This window comes from Podarcis vaucheri (assembly GCF_965113315.1).
Source record: "Podarcis vaucheri genome assembly, chromosome: 5".
Classification (NCBI taxonomy): domain Eukaryota; kingdom Metazoa; phylum Chordata; class Lepidosauria; order Squamata; family Lacertidae; genus Podarcis; species Podarcis vaucheri.
This window is the reverse complement of record NC_138763.1, coordinates 64,491,311-64,508,600: the sequence shown is the minus strand read 5'-3', so window position 1 is coordinate 64,508,600 and position 17,290 is coordinate 64,491,311. Positions and strand designations below refer to the sequence as shown.

General features: G+C 38.9%; 1 pseudogene across 3 annotated transcripts in view; it reads left to right on the top strand.

Moving 5' to 3' along the window:
* Positions 1 to 17,290, top strand: part of LOC309533502 (heparan sulfate glucosamine 3-O-sulfotransferase 1 pseudogene) — an 87,938-nt pseudogene that overhangs the window by 48,560 nt on the left and 22,088 nt on the right. For 2 of the 3 annotated variants that reach the window (XR_014224707.1, XR_014224709.1), the window contains one exon: positions 489 to 620. The product of XR_014224707.1 is annotated as a heparan sulfate glucosamine 3-O-sulfotransferase 1 pseudogene (transcript). Of the gene's footprint in view, positions 1 to 488; positions 621 to 11,983; positions 12,160 to 17,290 lie in introns of all 3 variants that reach the window. The other variant, XR_014224708.1, reaches the window with a different exon arrangement.

Sequence of the window (17,290 nt, the reverse complement as noted above, 5' to 3'; positions counted from 1 at the left end):
TCTCATAATAGCAAGATTCTTTCTTGCCTACCTCAGTTGAAATTTTAATTGGCCTACTAAAACTTTCTCATGGGTAGAGGGAAACATATTTTTTTGTATTCTAGTATTCCTATTTAGTCTTGATCACCCACTAAAATATAATGTGGCCCATATATAAACTTCAGAATGGACACACACTTTTTTTCTAAACCCTACACAAGGAAATGCTTAACTTTATTATCTTCTTCACTGCCTGTGTGTTAATATCCCAAGGCATATTTTAGCATATTCTTGCTCAGCCAGGATGCACTGTGCATTAAGACAATGGGCGTTGCTCACTGAAAACAAAAGTTGCTAAATCAGATGTTCACATACTGTTGCTAAGCATGTCACCTGGAAGATTTCCTCTGAGCCAGAATTCTATTAAAGATTACCTTGCCCAGTAGGTGAGAGTTTTGTGGGGTATGTTGCTGTGTTTCAAGACATTAATGTGTATGTTTTCCTTACAGGTCTTAATAAATTCAGAAAGAAACATTACTCTATGGGCTGATGATGTGATTTCCTCCTGTCACAGTACAGTTGCTGTAACAATTCTCTATCATTTCCAAGAGTTTCTAACAATTGCTACACAATAAATCCAGGTAAGCACACTTTTGAGCTGTCCAATTAGTCCCCCCCATAGATTTACAATAATTATCAATAAAGTGTTAATTAAAAAAATCTCTCACACAGTGACATAACTGTTCCATATATTCTTTGTCCCCTGAATGGATGTTGTGTTATTTCAGGGAAATGCCGTATGTAAAGCAGACACAATCAAGGATTGGTCTCTTAATTCATACTTAGATTGTTCTCATCTGCAAGTGTCATGGGTTCTGTGGAGACGTCTTGGAGCGGGTAGTTAACTGTGGAAGATGACTGGGGGAAGATGGGGCAGTTTGAGCTGGATTACCTGAGGAATGACCTAGCACAGTGGTGGCCAAACTTGGCCCTCCAGTTGTTTTGGGACTACAATTCCTATCATCCCTGACCATTGGTCCTGTTAGCTAGGGATGATGGGAGTTGTAGTCCAAAAACAGCTGGAGGGCCAAGTTTGGCCACCACTGACCTAGCAGGTTGTGGGAGGAAAGACTGGAATCCCAGAAGTTGTCTGGCCCTGAAGAGGGGCCCAGTGGTCTGGGAGGTAGAGGTTCAGATCTTGGGGAGGGGCCAAGCCTAAAACCACCTGCAGTGGAATTGCCTCTGTTGGCACCTCCTGTCAGTGAAGAGTCCCTTCTGGGTAGGCAAATAGCTGTGCCCACCCTGCACTTTGAAAGGAAGATGCAGGGAAGATATTACTCGTTGGATCAATGTCTTAGCCTCCACTTAGCCACGTATTTTAACCTCTACTGTAGCATGGAACCAAGACATTGTAACCTGACTTATGTACAGCTCATTAAGTGTTGGGCAGTTTATCTTAAAGAGTTCCCATTCTTTGATAGTCAGGGCAGAAGTTTAGAGTATTCATGCAATTTCATAGCAAGCTACTATAGCAGCATGTTGATTGCTTTGTGTTGCCATTTTTGCCACGGTAATTTGCTATCTTGCATCTCCACTTCCACAAACGTATAAAGATGGGGTGTTTCCTTTCCTTCACTATGTGTCCAGTGCCCTATTGCCCTTGTCTACATCACTGCAATTAACTAATTAAAATCCTATTTTGCAATAATAGTAACCTTCGTCAAATTATATGCTTTGCTCTCTGTTTTTCTCCTGTTGTGCATTCATATGTTTATTTGAAATACAGCTCAGGAATAATGTCTCTTTTTTAAAACAAAAAACAAAAACCTCAAACTACTCAACCATCTAAATGTTAGATTATCATGCTGTTAGTGTGTGGGCACAATGCAAACCAAACATAATTGGTTTTTTAAAAAAACCTAGAACTGATACATTAAGAAAAATATTCTTTCTTATTTAAATAAGAAATGGTATGGGGGCGGAATAGGGATTCAGATTCTAAATCCACTTGAATGCAAAGGATTCCGAGAGAAAACTCTCATAGAAATTGGCCCTTCACAATAAATAGTTAAGAAACTGAAAGCATTGCAGAATCTTAGCTCATTCAATATCTGGCTTAATTATATGATCAGAGGGTGACACAGAGATGGAAGTGAATTAGCAGCATGGAAAAGATAAGACTAATCACTTTCCAAGGCTCTGTTAAGGTCTCATTCTTTATGCCAGTTGCTCCCCAACTCCCCCCCCCCCAACCACTTGAAAATTGCTGAAGGTCTTGGTAGACCACTAAATGATGTTTTTTGCCTGTTGTAGCAATTGTAATGTTCTGTGCTAAGTGATGTAATACAGTGGTACCTCCAGTTGAGCATGGGATCCGTTCTGGAGCTCCAGTTAGATCCCGAGAATTTGCAGCCGGACGTGCTGCTTCTGCACATGCACTCGCAGCGAAACCTGGAAAAATACTTCCGGGTTTGCCGCGTTCCCGTCCTGAAGGATACGCAACCAGAGGTGTGCATATCCAGAGGTGTCACTGTACAATAAAATGCAATATTAAAAAAAATCATACAATATGAATTCCATAGAGCTTTACACTGTTCTTTGCAGACAGACATACTGTAGACCATCTGAATGAAGCTCACAGACCACTGGTAGTCTGTGGGCCACAGTTTGGGAACCCCTGCTATAAGCTGCACAAGCAGCTTTTATAAATTGATACCTAGGACACCAGAGATCATAGAAGGTGCACAGCAATCATGGAATTGTAGTAACACAGAATTTGGTTAACTAAACAGGGTTGCAATCATACATTTTTGTATCAGAAGAATCGTAAATAAATAAATCCTTTAATACTGTAAAGGCATAATCTGTCTTAAACAGTATCTGTGGTGTCATTGGATGGTTGGCTGAAATATGATCTATTGATGCTTACTGATTTATAGAATATGCAAACATTGCCTCATAAAGTATTTTTATTCAGAAAATTCTCATTCCTTCAATCCTTACAATTAAGATGTTATATGCAAAGAAGATACTGGTTTTTAATTTAAACAGGACACCCTTTGAAGGCCTTATAAATAACAATTGAATAATTAGTGGTATTCAAAACATATAAATAATTAATGGATGTTAACACTATAGAAGCGTTGAAACAAAAGGGAACATGGCCACACATTTCATATTTATTGAAGCATAAATTATGAAAAGAAATTCATAAATATGCCCATATTTTTATAATTTTAACAGTGGTCTAAATTCTGGCAGTTTAAATGCTTTGGAGTATCGGCTAATTGAAATCAAGAAATTATTTTTCATAAAAGGTTGATGAAGAGTTATGCAGACATCATGGAAGAAACATAAATAACATATTCCTTTATTTCAGTATTTACAAATCACACATAAATAAGTATAGTTCTTAAGAGTGCACAATTTTTGAAGTGGTGATATGATATAACTCAGCTAAGAAAATCTTGATATGGTACATAGTGTAGTGGAAGCATATTTTTTATTTGGAGTAATCTCATCAGCTGCTGTTTATGTTACACTCAAGTTAAGGATACTTAGCATTTTAATTATTGTATGCTGCATGTTTTCCTTTGTACATATACTTATTCTGTATTATTTTTGTTTGTTTATTGTGGAATGGTTGTTTAATAACTAAATATGGCCTTAATACCAATTCTAGGGAATTTTTAAATAAAACATTATCATCATATTCCTTAAAAATTAAGTTCTATATTTAAGATGTAAATGATTTAACAGTACTTTCTTCCACATTTGGAAATATTGCGGCATTTACAATTGGGAGATAGCATTAAAGATGTTATTTGTAGAAAATACTATTTTAGTTTCTATTTGCTGTAGTGGGCTATCTGAATGATAATAAATTGAAGCTAAACCTTGATAAAGAGATGCTATGGCTGGACAACTTCTGGGTTTGGAAATTAGGAAACAGCCTGGTCTTTATAGGGTTGCACTATACTTGTAGGAGCTACTGTGTAGTCTGGGATTGCTCATTTACTGAAGGCCGAAGTTCCTGCAATGGTTCAGAGGACTGTTTCCCAGCTATATCTCATTCCAGACATGGATAGCCTGGCCACAGTAAGGCGCACTCAGATAACTTCCCATTTGGATTACTGTAATGTGCTGTACATAAGGCTTCTCTGAAACAGGAGCTGGCACAAACTGTGGTTGCTGAACTTCTAAGTGGATTCTAGAGCAACATTGCCACCACTCACAATCCTCCTTACCAGGCAACATATATCCAATTCCCTCAAAAGGTTTGGTTTCCAAACACTTTATTATGAAGAAGAAGAAGAAGAGTTTGGATTTGATATCCCGCCTTTCACTCCCCTTCAGGAGTCTCAAAGCGGCTAACATTCTCCTTTCCCTTCCTCCCCCACAACAAACACTCTGTGAGGTGAGTGGGGCTGAGAGACTTCAGAGAAGTGTGACTGGCCCAAGGTCACCCAGCAGCTGCATGTGGAGGAGCGGAGACACGAACCCGGTTTCCCGGATTACGTGACTACCGCTCTTAACCACTACACCACACTGGCTCTCTTGACCACCCTCCTCTGCACACATTTCAGCTTGTCAATATCCTCTTAAATTGTGATTTGCGGAACTGGACACAGTACTCCAGGTGTGGTCAGACCAAGGCAGAAATAAAGCAGTACTATGACTTCCTTTGATCATGACAGTATACTTCTGTTGATGCCACCTTAGAATAGCTTTAGCTTTTTTTGCTGCTGCATCACACTGTTGACTCCTGTTAAGTTCATGGTCTGCTAAGACTCTTAGATCCTTTTCACATGTAATACTGGCAATCCAGGTATCCCCCAACTTATATTTGGGCAGCTGGTTCTTCCTGCCTAGGTTTTGAAGCTTACATTTGTCCCTATTGAAATTCATTTTCTTAGTTTTAAATGAGTTCTCCAATATGTTACTGTCATTTTGAATCCTGAATTTGTCTTTTGCGGCATTAGCTATCCCTCCTAGTTTGGTGTCATCTGCGAATTTGATGAGAATCCTATCAATTCCTTCATCCAAGTCATTTATAAAGATGTTGAACAACAATGGGCCCAGGACAGAACCCTGCAGGACCCTGCTTGTCATTTTTCCCCCCAGGATGTCAAGGATCAGTTAGTGAGCACCCTTTGGGTTTGATCAGTCAACCAGTTACAAATCCACCAAATGGATACCTCACCCAGTCCACATTTTACCAGTTTCTTCACAAGACTGCCATGGGGGGCTTTGTCAAAAGCCTTGCTGAAATCAAGATACATTGTGTCCACGGTATTTCCCTGATCCACCAAGCTTGTATATTTTAAAAATGAGATTTGTCTGGTATTACTTCAAGTTAGGGGGCCTAAATAAATAAATAAATAAAATTATCAATACATTTCCTTTTCTCTACCTACCACAGGAAAGCTATGTTATTAACATGTGTGTTTAAACACAGAGTTGATACACTGACTACGGTTGACTCTGTGTTTATGTATACCGCTTTACTGTTATAATTAACTGCATGTATTCAAGGATCTGCTTACCTTTCTTTTTAAAAAATTCCTTTTCCATTTCTTGCAAATTTCAGTGTAAATAAAGGTGCTCGACTCATTATACTCATTAAAACTGAGTATACTCATTAAAACTAAAATGAGAATTTACTAGTTTGTAAAAGGGGGGGTATAATTGTACAACTCTATCTCAGCATAGTTTGCCAATAGCTTATTTTAATATTGTGCAATCAGATTGTCACAGTTGTGGCACAGAATAGATCCAGGACATATTTCTTTAGTGTTCAGAATAGCAATCAAAACTGAGATACCACTCTAAGCCCTAATTTAAGAACCCAGGTGTTTAGACTAATCCCCTTACTTTACAGATGCTGGTTCCCTCTGTAAAAACGGGTTTGGAGACAGGCTTCAAGAAATCTGCAATATATAAAAAGCAATTCTGCAGTCAGAACTACAGAAATTGGCATATTTCTGGACTCTTAGCAATAGGAATGTAAGAGGGCAAACTGGAGGACACTTCTCAAGTATTTGACCTAATTGGAATATAAAGAAAGTGGATAGAAAGAAGCTTTTGTCCCAGGCCCATTCATTGAAGATGAACATTGGAAGATTAAGTACAGACAAAAGGAAATATTTATTCACATAGCACATACCTAGCTAAACTATGGGATTAAATACTACATGGCCTAGTGATGGCCACCAACTTGGATGACTTTAAAAGAGGACCAGACAAATTCATGGAGGATAACACTATCAATGACTACTAGTTGCAATGGCTGTGTACTACTTCCAGTATTGGAGGCAGTACGTCTCTGAATGTTAGTTCTGGGGAGTATGCGTGGGAAGTGCTGCTGTCCTTACCTCCTGCTTGTGTGTGGTTGGCCGCTCTTGAGAACAGGAAGCTGGACTAGATAGGCATTTTGGTCAGATCCAACAGAGTGATTCTTAGCTTACACACTAGGGACAAGCAAGCATCCCCAGTCATTGGCTGTGCCAACTGGGCTGATGAAACCTGAGAACATCTGGAGTCCCATGAGAAGCATAACCAGGCATTCAGTTGCCCATTATAGCCTGATCTCCATGCAGAAGTGGCAAAACAGGGAAATACTTTCTGTCATGCCCCATGGGGATCCCACAGTAGGCTAGCAAATGCTAAGTCCATGGTGGGCTGGGTGATCTTTACAAAATATAATTTAAAAAGCAGCTCTGCATTATGAAGACCAAGTATGTAAAAGCGGCCAAACCCCACCTCACCCCAGATCAAAAAAAACATACCGGGTTCTTCATTTTCAAGCATTTGTAGTGCTTTTCTTAGAATAGATACCTGCAAATGTAATGGCCCACATTCTCTCATTTATTCTTAACTTTGAATTATGTCATGTATTTATAAAACAGTAGCTTATTTTAAGAAACTACTAAAATTGAGTTAATTAACTTCTTCTCTTTCAGCGCTATCCTTTCGTAGGTGACAATTCTGTGTGATAGATAAATGATGAAACAATTCGCAAAGTTCTTCCCAATATTAATTAAAAAGTGACCAAATGCTGAAAATTGCAAACATGTCATGTATATTGTAAGAATATTAATCAAGGTCTGACAAGTTCAGCAGTGGTGAAGTATCACATTTGGAACAGAGAATTAAAACAGCCTCTGGGTGATTTTGTTGTACAACTGACAATAATATATTGAAATAATTAATATATATGCCTTTTTTCCCCCTTCGAGGAACAGAAACCACTTACTGAAATAAGAAAGATCTGTCCATTTGGTACAGCAGTACTGTGAATTTGAAGAAACCTTACGGCACATTGTGCAATTTATATCTTCAGGTCTTTGTACAATTGCCTGTGTTTGGTTTTTGTTTGTTTTTAAAAAATGTCTGGAGTTTAAATTTAGTATTATACTCAAAAATGTACAGGAACAGCTACATATGAGTAGCATACTTATCATTGTAATAAATAATATTGTAAGATGTAATAAGAACTGTAGGGACGCGGGTGGCGCTGTGGGTAAAACCTCAGCGCCTAGGACTTGCCGATCGCATGGTTGGCGGTTCGAATCCCCGTGGCGGGGTGCGCTCCCGCCGTTTGGTCCCAGCGCCTGCCAACCTAGCAGTTCGAAAGCACCTCCGGGTGCAAGTAGATAAATAGGGATCGCTTACCAGCGGGAAGGTAGACGGCGTTTCCGTGTGCTGCGCTGGCTCGCCAGATGCAGCTTGTCACGCTGGCCACGTGACCCGGAAGTGTCTGCGGACAGCACTGGCCCCCGGCCTATAGAGTGAGATGAGTGCACAACCCTAGAGTCTGGCAAGACTGGCCCGTACGGGCAGGGGCACCTTTACCTTTAATAAGAACTGTTGGGTGTATTTAAGAACTATAGAAGCTGATGGAAAAATAAAGCACCATCCATCCCTTCTTTGTGTATGAGAGGGAATCCCCATAACGTCTGAACGTGCTGCTACTGGGTTAGGATCATTGCAGCTCATCTGCTTAGCTGTGAGAAGTGCATGCTTTTTATGATGGTAGCCTGCAAGCCAATGCTTGAAGATGACTGGGACCTCTGGATACATCTATCTATAAAAGGCTTGGTATACTTGGTATTTGGAAAGGGTTGAATTGTACCCCATATTTGTAAATTATCTTGTATTACTATACGGAGTTGTAAGGTTAAAATACGAGGTGGTCTTAGGAAATAGATTTAAAGGACTGTGTACTGTATACTAATGAAGATGCCTAGATAAAATAATGCAGCATTCTTCATAATTTCAAGATAAAATATTGGGCCAGTAATTTCATTTAGGCTGATCATTTCTCTTCAATCTTCTGTCATGCTTGGCATCATAGTTTTGTACATCAGCCTGTTTTTGCCTGGGGGAGGGTCTTTTTAATTGTTAACCACTTAAAACATACAGATATTTAAAATTGTGCTCAGAAAAAAAGGAAATTAAATTGTGGTGGTGTGTAAGTTGTGTAATTTGGAAAAGATGCTGCCCAAGATTGAAGTTGTTTTGTTGAGCACATTCTCCCCTGTCATGTTCCTTTGTAATGCAAAAAACCCAAAAAACTAGTTTATCACAGTGGCTGGTTCCTGGCTAGGTCTGAAGAACAGACAACATAATTTCAGTAATCATCAACTAATTGGCCCTTGTTCTTTAAACATTTATAATTACAGAAGTATTTTCTTCCTTCAATCCCTGAAGTGGTCTGTTGTCTCCCGCATGGATTATGAACATTTAACTATTATCTTGTAGATTATCAATACATAATTAAAATGCTATTGGAGATAAAGCATCATTCATTTCCCCCCCAAAGGGTAAACACAGTGGGGAAACAGATCATTCTGTTAACTGCAAGTTAAGTTTTAAAAAAAGAATATCAAAACAATTTATGCCAGGGAAGGGCGGGGTGGTGGTGGTGGTGATGATGGAACACCTCTGGAAATGATGGGGCTATCTAGTTTAATATGCTTGATAATTTTTCATTTCATTTCACTTTTAATTCGTATATCACCTAGGTGGTTTGCAACAACAGAATATAAGAATCACACACCTTATAATAATCTGATCCAATACAAAAAGTCGTAATATAATAAAAACATAACTTTAAAATAAACAACTCATATGAAATAAAGTAATGTTCAGTAATCCATTTCCTCCATTGCCTCGCTGACAATTCCATTTCCCAGAAGGTGGAAGAAGCAACAAGGAGTTCATCTGTCTTGGACCTGGTCCTCACCAACTGATCAGGAACTCATTGATGAAGTTGAAGAATTGGGAAACTTGGGAGGAAGTGACAGTAAGAGCTGTTAAATAGTGGAACAGACTCTCTTGGATAGGGTTGCCATATTCTGAAGAGCAAAAAAGAAGACACATTTGCCAACTTCTACCTTAAACTATGGATCACTATGACAACTCTACCCATGAAAAAAAGAGGACGTGTCCTAGAAAAAGAGGACATATGGCCACCCTACAGGTGGTAGTGTTAGAGGTTTCATGGCTTTCTGTCATTGATGTTTTAGTTGGGTCTATGATTCTATAATACAATAGTACACAATAAAAGTAAATATAAAAATATTAGGAAATAGTTATACAGTAATTCAGTCTTAACAATTACAATAAATAATTACTAAACGATAATCAATAAAAAACAGCAAGTTGCAATGCATGAAATACCACAATACATACAAAACCACATAGAAGAATTAAATTGAGAAACAAAGATACACAACTATTTTTTTAAAAAATGTATCTTGAACTCCTCTTCTCCCTTTCCAGCTTCTGCTGTTCTTAATGACTTGGGAGAGACTATTGCTCAGATAGACTTGATTGAGGGTACAGGAGGTGAGGCTCTCTTGCCCTTCTTTGCCTTTCCTTACTGAGGGAGCAAGGTGGCAGCATGCTGGGGCAGAAGTAGATGTTAAAGGTGTCATTTCTCTTAAGTAGCCCTTTCTCCTCCTCATCTCTGTTTCTGCTGCCTATTCACTCATCATGTCAGACTGGTTGAAGCCTCAATATAATGCACAGGGCAGCAACTCTGTTCTGAAGGTTCCTCAGGCTGGGGGTGGGGGCAGCACAGGTGAAACCAGTCACCCCATGAGAACAGACAATGTCTCACACCCCTTACAGTTCTTCCTTTGGAAATACCCCCCCCCAAAGGTTCCTGAGGCTGGAGGGTAGGGCAATGGAGGTGGGGGAAACCATGGCCAGCACAAAGTCTCTTGCCCCTCGCAGAATAAATGTTCCATTTCTTCCATTAAGAACCCTCTACAGTGAACCCATTGACACTATTATATTTTAATATATTCTAAAGCTCAGTTTGATCTAATTATTGAGCCTGGTCCTGAATACTAAATATAGCTTTACAATACTTTGAACTACACATTAGAAAATGCTGGTTCTCAACATTCTTCTCACGTGACATTTTGTACTTCAGATTCAGATTCCCGAGTACAAAATACAGTGCCTTGCATCTATTGTAACTGGTGTACTTTTGGTTAAACATCTGCTTTTATCTGCCAAAAAAACTGGTGACAATTGAAACAGGATCAAGCCTCAGCTGGGATTTTTGCTGAGAACTAGCCTTTTAAGCAAATGTGTACAATTCACGTTGACGCAGGGCATATGTGTTAAACATCATTGGAAGCCCCCTATGTGTCAAGCCTGCTTTGTTCCTGCTTAATTTGATAGACAAAAAGGCACAAGATGCACTCTTCAGAGAACTAATTCTATTTCTAATGCTGGCTGTTCTATTGGTCATTGGATCAAACTAGGAAAATAGTGCTGAAATAGTCAACTCCACCAAGCACTCATTTAGAAAAAATGTAGGGTAATCTGATGATGGGGAAAAAATTACATACCAAGGTAGACAAACCTATGACCAAGGCTGCCCTGCAAATTATCCCATTACTTGTTTACTGTTTTTAAAGAGGCACTTTATAACCATCAAATGTACAGTACATTTTATTCAAGTTCTATAGTTCATTTGAATTATATGATGAGCAGCTACAGCATATTTTAATCAGATTGTTAGATGAAGGAAACAAGTTACTCTTAGAGAACCAAAGAGGAGAGACAATGATTTCTGTCTAGGGTACATATATGCAGATTGGAATAATAATACAGAGCCATTGTCCCTAACAACTCCTGCTAATGTGATTCTAATGAGTGAAAGGTTTGGTGGATTAATTTTGGCTAACATTATAGACATGTTATATGAATGTAAGGGAGCAGCTACACATAACTGAAGAGAAAAAGAGGTGCCAGTACTCACCATGAAGTTGTTACAGTTAAGTGCCACACTTTTTAACAACAACAACAAAAAGGTGCCTGCAGTGCATACCTTTGCGTACCCCCTGAAGAAGAAGAAAAATACTGCAGAAGAGCATTCTGGAAAGCTCATGCTTGATCCAGCCAAAACAGGCATATTAGTTTAAGAACTGGCTTCTCTTACCTCTTTGTCTGCAGTAGTGAACAGTACAAAGAAAGTTATTAATTGGAAAATAGTTCGCTTGCATTCATGCAAATTGCTGCTCTGGGTCACAACCTTTTTCTCTGTAGGGAACTCTACCACACACAAACATTCCGTATATGATACACTGTGGGGTTTATGATATGGTTCATGATCTAATTTATGCACCCTAAAGGATGCTTTGTTTCCTTTCTTTGGCCCCTAAATATAGCATCAATGTTTCTATAGTCTTCTCATAACTAATATTCAGAGAATTGTAATTAATGATTAAGTACAGTCTTTATGGATCTTGCTGCCTACTCAGTGACATAAAGAGACTTGCTCTGAAACCCATAAGCAGCTATATAATATGCAACTGTAATGTGAATAATTATTCCTCTGAAAGTCCTATAATTATGGTTCCTGAAGCAGTCTTATTATTAAGTCATCTTAATAGAAACTCAAAGCAAAATTGCCTTGAGTTTTGTGATGATATAAATATTGTTCACTGAAAACTTGAGTGCTTTATCTCTCTTTACAATGCAGCAGAATAAATACGTGGTTGCAGGGATTTCATAGAAAACTTCCAGTGTGGTCTTTTGCCCAGCTTAAACCCACTAAGGCAGGACAGAACTACCACCATGATGGAGGACAACACCCCAACTAACTGAGGAGTACAAATCTGTCTTGCCCAGAGATTCACTGGTGGAGCATGATCAAGCGTGAGACCTCATTAGCTCAGTGTTACCCTAACCATTCTTGTTTCCCTTGTTGGTTATGCTCCTAGGACAGGCTGGGTAGCCAGTTGGGATGATGTTTGAAAGAGGACATGCAATGGAGATTTTACTGGAACAATAACCAGAAGACACTGGCTGTTGATCAAATGATTATAGGAGAAGTGAAGGGAGGATGTTGAAGGAAAGGTGCGGTGGAGTATGACTCAGTCATGAGTCAGCTAATTACCTGCATTGGTCTTTTCATTCATGCACTTACATTTCTGGCTACCTAGATTCAGGGTTATGTTTCTCTTCCTAGTCTTAGTTCCTAATAGCCCATAAAGGCTGGGGTGTTTTCCGTGCTAAATATGTGCTTTCTCATACATCCGCAGCTGCTTATTGACCATGCATGGGACTGAGAGGAGGGATAAAGAAAGGGGTGCTAAAGGAATTTTTGGAAACTTTTAAAGCAGGTTAAACGGTAATGAAATTAAAGACAGAGTGAAGCACTTTTTAAAATGTCTTTTGGAAAGGATGGTTCAACCATCAGTTCATTTGCAATTCTAGTGTTAAACAAAAAGGTAGATAATTGGGGCATATTCCTGATCCTTAAAGCATGGAGGATTAGAAAAGTTAGTTTTGAACTTCCCCAGTAAGTTATGTGTTCTATTTTTATATTATTGTGGGCTTCATACTGATTCCAGGGATTAGCAGGTCTTCACAGGAGCTAGTATGATCATCTACTCCTCTTTCTTTTATATCCTCTTCCATCTGCCTGAGTTTTACAATGTGGGAAAAGTGGACCATTCTTGACATAGTTATATAGAGGAGTCAAACATTTTTGCCCCATTTGATGGCCTCAAAAGATCACCAAGATGGGGAGGGTAGAACAGTGGCTGAACTTTTCTGCAAGAAACTGTTCCCCATCTTAGTTCATCTTTACTATTTAGTTTCAAACCACCATGCTTGCATATTAGCTAATCCTGATACTAGGTTCATGTTAAATGTTAAATCTCAGCAAGGGGGATACTCTGACAGTTCCTTTGTCATTCCTCTCGAGCATTCCTGGTCCTTCAGAGATCTTAGGCAATATTTCCTGCTGCTTCATTAACAAGATAAATCTGCTGGATTTCTGTTGCCCTATGGCTCCCACACATTTGCATGTGCCAGAGGAAAGTGGGAGTACTTACACTTAAAACAGTTCATGGTTCCTGAATTTTCAGTTGATGCAGTTCTTGACAACAGATAGCTTATTGAACTTGTAAATAAATTGCTTCTCCCAACAAATGTCCTGAAGCAATTTACAAGAATAATTTGCAAAATAAAATAAAATACAGTAATAACTTTTTTAAAAATACATAGGCATGAAAGTAAAAAAATCATCGGTGCTGCCCAAATGCATGAGAAAACAAAAGGATCTTTGCCCATGCCCAGATGATGACAAAGTTGGTGCCAGGCAGGCCTCACTGGAGAGAGCATTCTATAGACAGGAAACTACTACAAAAAAGGCCCATTCTCACCACTTATCAGCAATGAGGTGCAAGGAAAAAAATGGTCACCAGTACCCATCCTTGGAAACTAAAATTCATCCATTAACCACAGACCAGATAGCACTCTGGATGCCTCTGGAACCACAGGTGCCAACTTTAATAAAATATTGGGGTGGGGGAAGGTAAGCCCCACCCCACATAATTTATTGATCACAAGATGCAGCACACACACACACTATTTGAATGGCAATGCCCATCAACTTTGAGGCGGGACAACACACTCAAATATTTTTTGGGGGGGTGTGTGTGTGAAGGGACCTTCTTGTACTCTAGGAGTTGGCTCCTATGCCTGGAACATTACTTGCTACAATAGCAGACTCCAAGCCCCTATGAAGCTCCTCTTTGTTTCTATTATCACTGTTGACAATGTATCCTTTAGTCAGTTTTGCATTTGTTTAATTTAATTACTCTTTCACATACACACTCTGAATAGCAAGCAGGACCTAACCATGAAACTGGTTTTACTTAGTAAATGTAAATGCTACCACCACAATGTATCTTGCAATGATAATACAGCATTAGAAAGAATAGCTCAACATACAAAAGTTAAGGTTTTGAGAGAAGGAAACTGCTCTGTCTTCTTAAATGTATTTTTGGGAAATATCCATATATACACACAGAAAGAGCTGCCATCATTAACTGATAGCCTGCATTCTTCAATTTCATTGCTTTCTTAGTGAGTTATAAACAGAAATAACTCTTTCTGTTTATTGTATAACTTACAGTTCAATTTCAAATTTGGATTTATTGTCCCCTGTATGTATGTTTCTGAGGTATGGAGATTTCACATTTTATAAATAATTCTGAAAAAGAGAGTTGGTAATGACAAAAATCAACAGAGCATCATTTTAAAAGAATGATTACTGGAGAGGGAGATACTAGGATAGGCTACAAAATATATAACAAGTTTTGCCGATCATAAGCACGAAGGGAATAAAAAACTCAAAAAGTAAGAGGTAGTCAGATAATATGATCAATGATGATTTCTAAACAGACGTTTTTACCAAAATATTTTTCACATTTGTCTTTTTGATGTTTAATGATTGCTATAACCCTGGTCTTTTGATCCAAGAAAGATATGAAGAACCTATGGAAACTACAGTATTTGAACATATATTTAGCTGATCACTAAGCCTTTAATCCCTACATTTTTATGTTCAGATAAAGAGGCACAAAAAAGCAATTTTAGCCCAGAAAGGAATACTGAAAATAAGTGTTGAAAGGTATAGTATGGTAAATCAATCAGCATTGAATCAGTTCTGGAGGCATTGGATTAAAAGGAGTGTCTGTGTGGCCTGTCAAGTGAAGGACGGCATGTTACCTTCTTGAATGACCACAAGGGCACTTCATGATAATAGTTAAGTTATCATTCACTGCAACACTTTTCATTAATCTCATAAAATGAAATATAGAAGTGAAAAGGCCAGTGGTCATCAACAAAGAGAGCCAAGCACGAGCATTTGCAGATCAGCCCTAAAGATCTATGGAGTGACAGATGTCACAGCCAGATTTCATTCACTTTTATAAACCTAAAACAGTATACTGTCAAGGTGGGTTAAAAATAAATAAATATCCAAATTACATTACAGGATTAAAGTTTAGATAATTTGCAGTTCTAAAAATCAATATGTTTTTAACTTGCTCTTGGATTGGATTCTTTGTTTTTTATTGTTTATATTGTAAAGACCTTTGACTACAAACAACAAAGCTCAGACAGAGATGTGCTCTTGCATTTAAACTCCCTTGAAGCCTTTAGCTTTTCTTGCCTCTTCCTTCCTTTTGCAATTGTCATTATATGGGAAGAAAGGCTAATTTTACTTTTTTTTATTTATTAGCAACCAGTGTGGTGTGGCACTGTGAGGCCATACTCATTATATTGGGATAAGACAAGGCCATGGCCCAAGCAGCTTGGATGTATCATTCCAGATGTACACCAGAGCTTCCCTTGAAATGTTTTGGATGATACTGGGATGCAGCTTTTGAAGCAAGCGTAGTCATGTGAAACCTGGGAAGGATGCTCAGTCATCTGGGGTATATCTGGGAAATTCTGGGGTATATCTTTCATATTGCATACTGCTTCACTGGTGCCCTTAACACTATTCAAAAAACACAGAAGCTAGGACCAATTAAAATGTCACCAACTAATAGGCAAGTGATTGATTTCTGCTAAGCGGGAATGTTAAGCAAAACAACAGTGGCTGGGGAGCTAGGCATGATGTCGAAGCCCCTAAGTCAGCAGATTATTTTAAATCTTATAATGGAGCACAGGAGGTGTTATGCAGATTTAACAGTGCAGTTCCATGCAAGTCTGCTCAGAAATAGTTCTTAACTGAGTTCATTGGGACTTACTCCCGGGCAAATGTTCACATAAACTGCAGCCTTAATTAGATCAGACCCTGCTAGGTGCTAAACTGAGACATACTGGGAGAAGGAAAATATAAACACTAATAAGTGCTTTGATCCGTCTCCAGCAATCAGCAGAACCCACAAGCTATGACCTTTGCTAAGGCAGAAAAAAAGAAATATGGTATCTGCAAAGCTGGATACTAATTTTAGGTGGTACACTAAGTTAAGAATTAATAAAAGACAAATTAGGTGCATTTGTGTGTGTGTCCACTGCCAATGCTTAGCCTTTTCTTTTCTCCCACCCATATCATTTTACTGAACTTCATGTCTGAAGAAGAGTTCTGGAGAACCTGAAAGCTCACTAGTTTGTGGTTTTTACTTGGTCCTAGTAAAGGTGTCATGCTACTGGGGATATTCTGGATTTTTTGTTCCTAATAGACCAACACAGCCAACTACAATTTATGTGTTCTTTGCTGTTGGGCTGCCTGTGGCAAGGTAGAGATTTTAAGTCGTTTTGACCTGCTCTCTTTATAAATGTATGGTTGTTCCGGTTTACTCAGTGGTACATGGGTGCCAAGTTTATTTTACTGTTAGACTGTTACCTGTTTAAGCACTGGTGCATATGACCAGGTAGCTACACAGAGACCATTGAAAATCGAACAGTTTGTGTGACACAACTTGAAAAGCAAAGAAATGTTCTGTCTCTTCATCATCATTAAACCGTGCTTTAGTTCATACAGTTGTAAAAAAGATGTTAGCATGAAGGATGCCAGCTGCTATTTCAGTACAGCTACAATAATGGAATTTAATGCCAGCTCCTTCGGTATGCATCCCTATATGTCAAAGCGTTTACATCAGCCTTCTCTGTCTGATCCTCAAGACTCTCCCAAAGTTGTACCTCCTCCTCAGCCACGCCCATTATCCCCAGGCCACACCCTCAATGAACCCTCCCTTGTATTGGACCCTGATTATGTCTCTTGGCTGCCTGGGTGAAGGATTGTATGTGCAAATCTATTCTGATGTATGGAGGTAAAATTTACATTCCTTGTTCTGCCCACATTTTCCTCTGGCTCTGCCCACCACTGGGATACAGCTCCTAAAAGGCTGCCCACAAAGGTATGCATCCCTCGGGCTGCAAGGTTTTCTCCATTCCTGGTTTACATGGTTGTGTATTTGTGTGTGTGGTGGAATTTGTCAATATGATCCAAGGATAAAATAGCTCCTATGTCCTCCAGATGGCT